This window comes from Aotus nancymaae, unplaced genomic scaffold (assembly GCF_030222135.1).
Source record: "Aotus nancymaae isolate 86718 unplaced genomic scaffold, 86718_ANA_hifiasm-v0.15.2.pri h1tg000008l, whole genome shotgun sequence".
Taxonomy (NCBI): domain Eukaryota; kingdom Metazoa; phylum Chordata; class Mammalia; order Primates; family Aotidae; genus Aotus; species Aotus nancymaae.
The window spans coordinates 14,030,835-14,040,227 of NW_026988419.1; the positions used below are offsets into that span (position 1 = coordinate 14,030,835).

The 9,393-nt window shown below is 44.5% G+C and overlaps 1 long non-coding RNA gene across 1 annotated transcript; it reads left to right on the forward strand.

Moving 5' to 3' along the window:
- The first annotated feature begins 586 nt into the window (after window positions 1–586).
- Window positions 587–3,799, forward strand: LOC135273608 (uncharacterized). The gene is made up of 3 exons (XR_010341353.1): window positions 587–665; window positions 1,674–1,807; window positions 3,616–3,799. It is a non-coding gene; the product is annotated as an uncharacterized LOC135273608 (long non-coding RNA).
- The last annotated feature ends 5,594 nt before the right edge of the window (window positions 3,800–9,393 follow it).

A 9,393-nucleotide genomic window follows, 5' to 3' on the forward strand; every position in this document is an offset into this window, starting at 1 on the left:
CCTTATCTATATTTGCCAAATTTTACACAGTGGGTATTATCATGCACTTGACTTAGGAAGGACTTAACTGTTTAACTCAAAATATGCCCACTTCCTGTTCTCTCTGAGCTTCAGCAGTACTAAATTCCTATTTAAGAAAAATGCCAGAACTCCAGAACTCTCCATTCCAAACCTGAAAAAAATCTACATATTATTTTGCATAAGTCTGCATATCAAGTTCAAGAGCTCCCTCTCCCCTTGGTTATATGATGTTAATTAATTGACTAGTGCAACCTCCAGCAATTTTCTCGCCCCTTGCCTCTCCTGCTTGCAGACCACCCAAGGAGCAGGTGTTTCACTCCAGGGAGATTCAGGGACCATTCTGGCAGAAAGCAGTTGACACAGCCGCTTATCAACCCTAGCTCTGAGGCTTTGGAGGAGAGAGCCTGCCCCACCTTGTCTGGAAGAATGACAGTGAGCACCTGCCCCCTCGATCCCTGCCTGCCCTGCCTGCCCTCCCTGCAGCTCAGAGGCAAAGAGGAGGTATCCAGAAACCCTTGGACTTTAAATAACAACGTGGGAGAGGAAGAGCGTGGGGGAGAGTAGCCTTGGATTACCTGCAGAGAAGAAAGAAGAGCTAAAGATAGAATGAAAAATAAGAAAATTACAGCCAGACTGGGCTCCAGGTAAGACTTTCAGCTGTTTTTCCTCCTCTTTGTTCTTCAGTAGGTCAAAAACTATAGTGTTACCAGAAAGGAATCCCTGTCTAGACCCCAAGAGAGGATTCTTGAACCTCGTGCAAGAAAGAATTCAGGGCAAGTCCACAGAATAAAGTGAAACCAAGTTTGTAAGAAAGTAAAGAAATGAAAGAATGGCTACTCCATAGTCAGAGCAGCAACATGGCTGCTCGACTGAATATACTTACAGTTATTTCTGATATATACTAAACAAGGGGTGGATTATTCAAAAGCGTTCTGGGAAAGGGGCAGGCAATTCCCAAAACTGAAGTTTCCTCCCCTAATTAGACCATATGGGGTAACTTCCAGACATTGTCACGGCATTTGTAAACTGTCACGGCACCGGTGGGAGTATCTTTTAGCATGAATGCATTATAATTAGCATATATTGAGCAGTGAGGATGACCAGAGGTCACTTTTGTCACCATCTTGGTTTTGGCTGACTTCTTTACCACAACCTGTTTCATCAGCAACATCTTTGTGACCTGTATCTTGTGCTAACCTCCTATCTCATCCTGTGACTATGAATGTCTAACCTCCTGGGATTGCAGCCCAGTAGGTCTCAGCCTTATTTTACGCAGCCCCTATTCAAGATGGAGTCACTCTGGTCCAAAGGCCTCTGACAAGAGGACCCAAAGCCCCAAAATATCATGGTAAATGGACAACCATTCCCTTCCCATCCTTACCTGGAAGGGAAATACAAGCTCCCCTGCCTGCAGCTGGGGGAAAGAACAGTCAAGGCCTGCAAGACATCAGCAGTCAACTTCCAAGTGCCTTGGGAGAAGTCTCTTACAAGCTGTAGAAAATCTCACCAAAATTCCCTTTCCTGCTGGTCATGTTGACCTAACCACCTACACAACCCAGTGTGGCAGTTGTGTGCTTTCATGCCTATTTTGCAGAATTGGCTAGGGACTGAACTCTGACCTTTTCTTTCTCTTGTCCAAATTTCTTTCTAAGGTGACTGGGGTGTCATACCCTAAACCGTAAAGTCTCATCAGAGAAGTTTTGTTATAGGAAAGGGATCCCGATCCAGACCCCAAGACAGGGTTCTTGAAACTCATTGAAGAAACAATTCAGGATGAGTCCATAAAGTAAGTGAAAGCAAGTTTATCAGTAAAGTAAAGGAATAAAGAATGGCTACTCCATAGACAGAGCAGCCCCAAGGGCTGCTGGTTGCCCATTTTTATGTTTTTTTCTTGATGATATGCTAAACGAGGGGTGGATTATTCGTGCCTTCCCTTTTTAGACCACATAGGGTAACTTCCTGACATTGCCATGGCATCTGAAAACTGTCATGGCACTGGTGAGAGTGTAGCAGTGAGGATGACCAGAGGTCACTCTCATGATCGTCTTGGGTTTGGTGGTTTAAAAATATGGTAAGCACTTTGGGAGGCTGAGGCGGACGGATCACAAGGTCAAGAGATCGAGACCATCCTGGCCAACATGGTGAAACCCCGTCTCTACTACTGCAACCTGTTTTATCAGCAAGTTCTTTATGACCTGTATCTTGTGCCAACCTCCTATCTCATCCTGTGACTTAGAATGCCTGACTGTCTGGGGATGCAGCCCAGTAGGTCTCAGCTTTATTTTACCCAGCCCCTATGCAAGATGGAGTTGCTCTGGTTTGCATGCCCATGACAGTTTCATTTAACCCTATATAACAGGGCTTAATTTCCAACCTGACTCTGGGCATAACATCACATGACAGATAAGTGTTATAGTGAACCCCAAGCTTCTCTTCAAAGAATCAGTATTTAACCATATATAACATGGCTTAATTTCCAACCTGACTCTGGGCATAATATCAAATGACAGATAAGTGTTACAGTGAACCCCAAGTTTCTCTTCAAAGAATCAGTATTTAACCATACATAACATGGCTTAATTTCCAACCTGACTCTGGGCATAATATCACATGACAAATAAATGTTATAGTGAACCCCAAGCTTCTCTTCAAAAATCAGTATGTCAGTATGTTCAGCTCTCTTATTCTTTAATTCTCTGTTTTAAAGTTTAACTTCCTTGAAATTCCAGTAAACAACCTTCTCCACTGGTTCTACTCAGTATTTCACATCTGTTCCCCCAGCCCCTTGCTCCATCCTGACTCATCCCAGTCACCTGCTCCAGTCACCTGCTCCAGTCACCTTTGACCTAGGTCACCCCTGGCTACCTGCTGACCTGCCCATAACTGTCCTTCCTGCCAAACCACCCACCCTGCCACTCCAACTTGGACCCCTGCTCTCTTTAAAATAGCCAATCAGGATTAGTATAGCTTGTGCAGCCTAACCCTAGCCAATAGGGGAATGACACAGCAGTAGGGACAACCTCCATCTGGCATAAGTACCCCTCCCCACCTTGTCCAAGCATACGGTCACCATTGCTCCATCTGTGAGCTGCACCCTTCTATAGAAATAAACTGCCTTGCTGAGAGGATTTATCTTCTAGTGCTATTTCTTTTGCAGCATCGAAATTTTACTTATAAAGAAGGAAATCAAAATATTTTATGTCCAAATATGCTTCTTTACCATATTTTTTTTTTTTTTTTTGAGACAGAGTCTCACTCCGTCACCACGCGCCAGGCCGGAGTGCAATGGCACGACCTCGGCTCACTGCAACCTCCGCCTCCCGGGTTCAAGCAATTCTCCTGCCTCAGCCTCCTGAGTAGCTGGGACTACAGGTGCACACTACCATGCCCAGCTAATTTTTGTGTGTTTTTCGTAGAGACAGGGTTTCACCATGTTGGCCAGGATGGTCTTGATCTCTTGACCTCGTGATCTGCCCACCTCAGCCTCCCAAAGTGCTTACCATATTTTTAAATAACCTGCAAAGCGGTTCTTGTGGGGGGAAATTGAATCTATAAAGAATCTCCTTTAACATAACTAGATCTTTCCCCTTCCAGGCCCTCCCAATCTTGAAGAGAGATTAACTGAGAGTCCAGCATCTTTTCAAGGTCTGAACAGGATACACTTACCATCCGTTTTCTCCAAGGGCCTTCATCTACGTAATAAGAATCCTGGTCTCCATAATTCCTTATCTTTACCCTGGCACCCCTTTCTATTGATTGCAGGCCTTTAGATAATAACTCTTTCAACCAATTGCTTTTGCAATTGGTTTGCAATGAGAAAACCTCTGAAGCCACCTCTGACCTGTAAGCACCCCACTTCAAGTCATCCCACCTTTTCAGACCAAACCAATGCATACCTCACATGTATTGATTGGTATGTTATTGTTATCTTACGTCTCCCTATGTACAAAACCAGGCTGTAGCCTGACCACCTTGGGCACGTGTTCTCAGAACCTCCTGGGACTAGTCCTCAGGCCTTGGTCACTCATATTTGGCTCAGATTAAAACACCTTTAAATATTTTACAGAGTTTGACTCTTCATTGACAGTCAAAAGTGTGGACTCTAAGTTCCTAAAAAGTCAGACATGGGTATCTTAGCATGTGGTGCCCTCAAAACTGGGTAAGAGTTACCCTTTTAGCACCTAAAACACCTCCCAACTCAGCTTATTTGGAAAGGTGAGAATGACTTCAGCCCCCACTTCAGGGAGAAGTGTTACCTCTCCCTGAGCTCAGAAGAACGGAATGCTCAGAATATTGAAAATAATTTCAGCACGTAGCAAGAGACGACCCAGGGGAAAGGAAAAGAAGGACCTTCCTTTTGCCCTCAAAATGACATCACACCTGTGTGTAGATCACCCCATAAGGCTGATCTTAAAGACAAGCCAGCTTAAAATATATGGAAATAAAGAAATGTTTGCACAGTAATCTGCAGCCTTAGGCCATAAAGGAATAGTGGAAATATTGGCCAGGTGTAGTAGCTCACACTTGTAATTCCAGCACTTTGGGAGGCTGAGGCAGATGGATCACAAGGTCAAAAGATCGAGACCATCCTGGCCAACATGGTGAAACCCCATCTCTACTAAAAATACAAAAGTGAGCTGAGCATGGTGGCACGCACCTGAAGTCCCAGCTACTTAAGAGGTGAAGCAGGAGAATGGCTTAAACCTGGGAGGTGGAGATTGCAGTGAGCCGAGATCGCGCCACTGCACTCCAGCTTGACAGAGCAAGACTGTCTCAAAAAAAAAAAAAAAAGAAATATTATTGGAACTGACGTTTCTGAGGAATTAGATGTAAGTATCTGTCTTTTGACACATCTATGTCAGTGAGTATGCTTGGTTTGGGTGTCTGAGATGAGAATCAAACTATATGATGTCAGGCAAAGAATCGACAGGATAGCATTATCTAAAAACACTGAAGAACTTGCAAAGCCAGTAAAAAACAACTATAAAAACACAGTTTCTTCCTTAAAAATAAATAGTACCATCATTGGCATAAACCATTACCATTTATGACCTAATTAATACACAACCAAAAAAAGCATGAATATTAGTAAATGCTGCATTAACTTTTAACATTTATTTCTTACAATCCTGAAATGTTTGTGTAAATGTAATGGCATACAGTTATCAGTAACATTTTTAACCCTTCTCTTTCCACTACCACAAAAGCATATTCGAACTTTGCTGACTCAGTTTCCTCCCCTCCTTTCATTTTAAGGAGGGATCTGCTATTGCCAGGTTTGTTCTTTGGAGCTTTTGTGAGGCAGAATTTAGGGGAGGGGTGGGGAAGACCAAGGGATAGAAGGAATAGAGACACCAAGGCTGGGCCTGATGTTGGGGGAGTAGTTTTTCAGAAAGTTTAAGGAAGAGCCACTCTGGAGAACTAAGGTAATCCGATAGAATTAATCAAACAGAAATGGCAAATGTTTGGAAGTGTTGCTCTTGGCTTGTATCCAATTCATGATGTTTACAAAATTTGTAAGAACTGAAGATTTCATAAAATTGCCTTTCAGGCTTTTGTTTTTAACTACAGCTATGAAACTGGAACACATGTGGTCACAGCTTCAGTAGGGTTGCATGCGCTAATCCTTCGCTTGTACGTAAAACTTGTAGAGAAACTGAGAAACTTAAAAAGAAATCAGAAGAGAAACTGCTCTATTGCTGCAACTGATACCCCTTACCTGTTCCTCCATCAACCCAGAGCCTTGCAATGGTAATATTTTCCTGTATACACAATGGCTTGTGTATTGTGTTTGCATATACAACTAGTTAAGTCATTTTGTGAGAGGAAACTAAGTTAATGACAATAGACCAGTATTTCCAAGGTGATTTGGGTTTTCAGCTTCCCTCCCAACGTGGCTGTGAAGATTAAGTAAAATAACGCAAAGTGCTCATAAATTGTAAAGAACTATAGGAATGTGACGTCTCGGCAATTGATCATGGAAGGCAAGCTGCAAAAAGATACAGAGGCCTGAAGCAGCGACATCATTGTAACTCAGACTTCTATCGAAACTTCATGAAAACAGAAGCAAATATATTCTGCCTAGGTAAACCGCTGGGGACCCATTGCTCTTCATCTGGGAGGAAACATGACTTAAACTCCATCCCATGAATTGAAAGGCTTCTGGCTGACTCCCAGGGGTCTTCCAGGGTCACCTCTGGCTCAGATTGCCTGTCCTGGTGATCTCTCACACTGTCACATCTCCCCTTCTGCGACCACCCTCTACTTTCTGTCCTGAACCAAGCTGAGGTGCCCTTGTCTGTTGACCCTTCGAAGCTGTTGCATATTGCAAACAGACCTTTACTGAAAATTGGGGATTATAGAGAGAGTTCTATCAGAACTCTACAAACTACCTAAGACTAGAGCTTCTGGGCCATTCCCACCCCAGGGCCTCCCATACTGGACATTGGTCATTCTCCGCATCCCACTCCCCCATCAAAGGGCTTCTGTCTGGGCGTCGTTTCCCCTGCTCTTCCCATTGACTTCTGCTCTGTGCTCTCTCACTTTCATTATGCAAAGTCGTCCTGATTTCCCTTTGTCTCTTCCAAACCATCCTCTGGAGTTGAGGCAGTAGGGAGGAGAGGCTTCATCTTTCACACCAAATAGGCCATTATGGTCATTTCCTAAACAAAGAGCCATCTCCCTAAAGTGAGTCTGCCATTGGCCTGGCAGAGAAAACCCGCTGCAGCCCTTTGCATTTTTTTTTCTGGAGATGGAGTCTCACTCTGTCGCCCAAGCTGGAGTGCAGCGGCAGAATCTTAGCTCACTGCAACCTCCACCTCCCAGGCTCAAGCGATTCTCCTGCCTCAGCCATCCCAGTAGCTGGTACCACAGGCACCCACCACCATGCCCAGCTAATTTTTGCATTTTAAGTAGAGATGGGGTTTTGCCATGTTGACCAGGCTGGTCTTGAACTCCTGACCTCAAGTGATCTGCCCGCCTCGGCCTTCCAAAGTGCTAGAATTACAGGTGTGAGCCATCATGCTCAGCCACTTGGGTCTTGTTTTCAACAGAGATTTTTTTTTCTTTCTGCTCCATATGCCTGTGCTGGTGAAGGACAGCAAGGGCCTTGAGATTTTCTTGAATTTTTCAGTCTGTTCCTCCCACTTAGTGCTTGATTTTTCATGGCTGGAGAGAGCCTAGGTGTGCTTCAGATTTCCTGCTGGTTCCCATGTCTGTATAATGAGAGAACAGCTGATCCCCGATTTGTAAAAATCCAGCAAAAGAGTCAACAGCTTAAATGAGCAAATGGAAGTTACTACACTGGCCCAGGTTGGGTCAATGGCCAATTAAGGTGCCCTGTGGAGGCACACTCCACATTCAGGTGAGGATCCTTCTGCCACAAAAACAACTGGGAGGCAAGACGTGTGGATCCGCTGAAACCCAGCTGAACCTGTTTCTTGGCAATTAACCGCAAGGGTTGGGAAAGTAGGGCCCTTGGTTCGAATTCTGAATTGATTTTAAGAGAATAGTGGTGTTGGAGAAGAGTAGCAGCAGATTCGAGTTCAAATGGGAGCAATGCTTCTGCCTGGCATTGAGAATTTGGGTACTTCATCTGGAAACTGCCTTAAATCACTTCTGGAGGAAGACAGAAGGTGGACGAACAGATGGATATATGGATGGGCATTCATCTGTCAAAGGGAGATAATAATGCCCACCCACCTATTTTCGGGAGTTACTGAACATCTGACAGAGTGCGGTGTTCTTGTAAGCTGGGTATTTTTTTTTCTTCTACAGCTGGAAGAGGCACTAATGTTACATTTTTCTGGAAATGCAGAAACCTATGCATTTCTAAAGGGTCACTACTAATGGAAGTTCTGTCATTGCAGATGACATCTCTTAGGAACCAGGCAAAAGAAAAGCAAACAATCTCTTCCCCCTTCCCCTGCTAGTTCCCACCCCCCACTAGTCCCCTCCCGTATTCCACATTTGCCATCCATCACCTCCTACCCTGTCTTTTTTTTATCCTAAAGCAGTACTTGTTAAAGGCTCTGTGACCACTCCAGCTATTTCCTTTGAGGATGGGAACACTGCTGCCAAGCCCTCATTATTATGCTAATCGAGCTTGGTCTGAGCTGCTTTCATAACTGCCACATTAAAGCGTCCCATAGAGGAGAGGCCTCCAGAGCGATTTGCATTGCACCGGGTGAATATTAATGAAGGATGAGTTCAGAGGAGTCGCTGTTGAGCCTGGCCATCAGGTAAAGGGGTCTCGCTCTCACTGCCATAAATAAATAAATAAGTAAACAAGCAAACAAGCAGATTCTAAAATGCAAAGGAGCAGTAGCAAAGCTTCAGAGGAGGGAAAAAGGGGATTCTTGCACAGTACAAACGTCTTCCATTGCATAGTATGCATCACTTTTACCAAGCCAGGGTAATTGTCCCAATTTTTGAGACAAAGAACTTAGGCCTCATAACTGTGGAGACTTATTCAGGGCCTTACCACTCCTCCGTGACAGGGCTTTACCCCCACTCCAGCCTGCAGAACAGCCAGTGACAAAGCTGGGGAACCAAGTTAAGACAAACTGCTAAAAGTAAGAAGCTAGAAGGTAATAGAGTGGAGACTGGAGTCTAGCGGGGATGCCCTCCAAACTGACTCCCTGGAACAGTAAAAGTGCACAGCTCTCTTGTATCCTGATGAAAAGTTATAATAGACAACCCCCTGACTTGCTTTGCCTACTTTCAGTGGTGTCCCATGGAAAAGTCAAGGAGGAAGAAAACCCACAGGTTCCAGAGGTATTCTAGATGACTAGGAGAAAATGGGAGATAAAAGGCCATCAGGAGCATCAGAAGAGAGGAGCTGAATCTCCCTTCCCAGATATAAATCAAGAAGCTGAACCAAGAGGTCAGTACCTCTCCCAGTCCCTGCATGCCAGGGGCCCACCAGGAGGGTTCTTATGAGTAGCCCATCTCAGTATCTCTCATATTTACTAAAGGAGTCTCAGTTCTTTCTGCTTCTAACCCAAAGAAGAAATCCTGAAAATAGCATTCCTGGCTTCTGCTCCCATGAGTTAGAGGTGACTACGACATTCTGTATCTTTCTCACTGAGAAGTCTGTGGCCCTTAAATCTTTCCAATCCAACATCAACATCCCTCATTCATGTTAGATACATGCTATAATCCTTCCCACTAGTGAGATAAAGACTCTCATGTGTGGCGCACTCCCCAAAAGCCATTCCCAGCCTCTTCCTTCCTTGCAGAGGCTAGAATATTCTCCAGATGTTTGCAGCAAGCCTCCCTTCCTCCCCTGGGTCTTCAGCCAAGGACACCCCCTCCCATCCCAAGGGTAAATGTTAAACGTTAAGTTATTTAAGCCAATCCTGTTGATTCCAT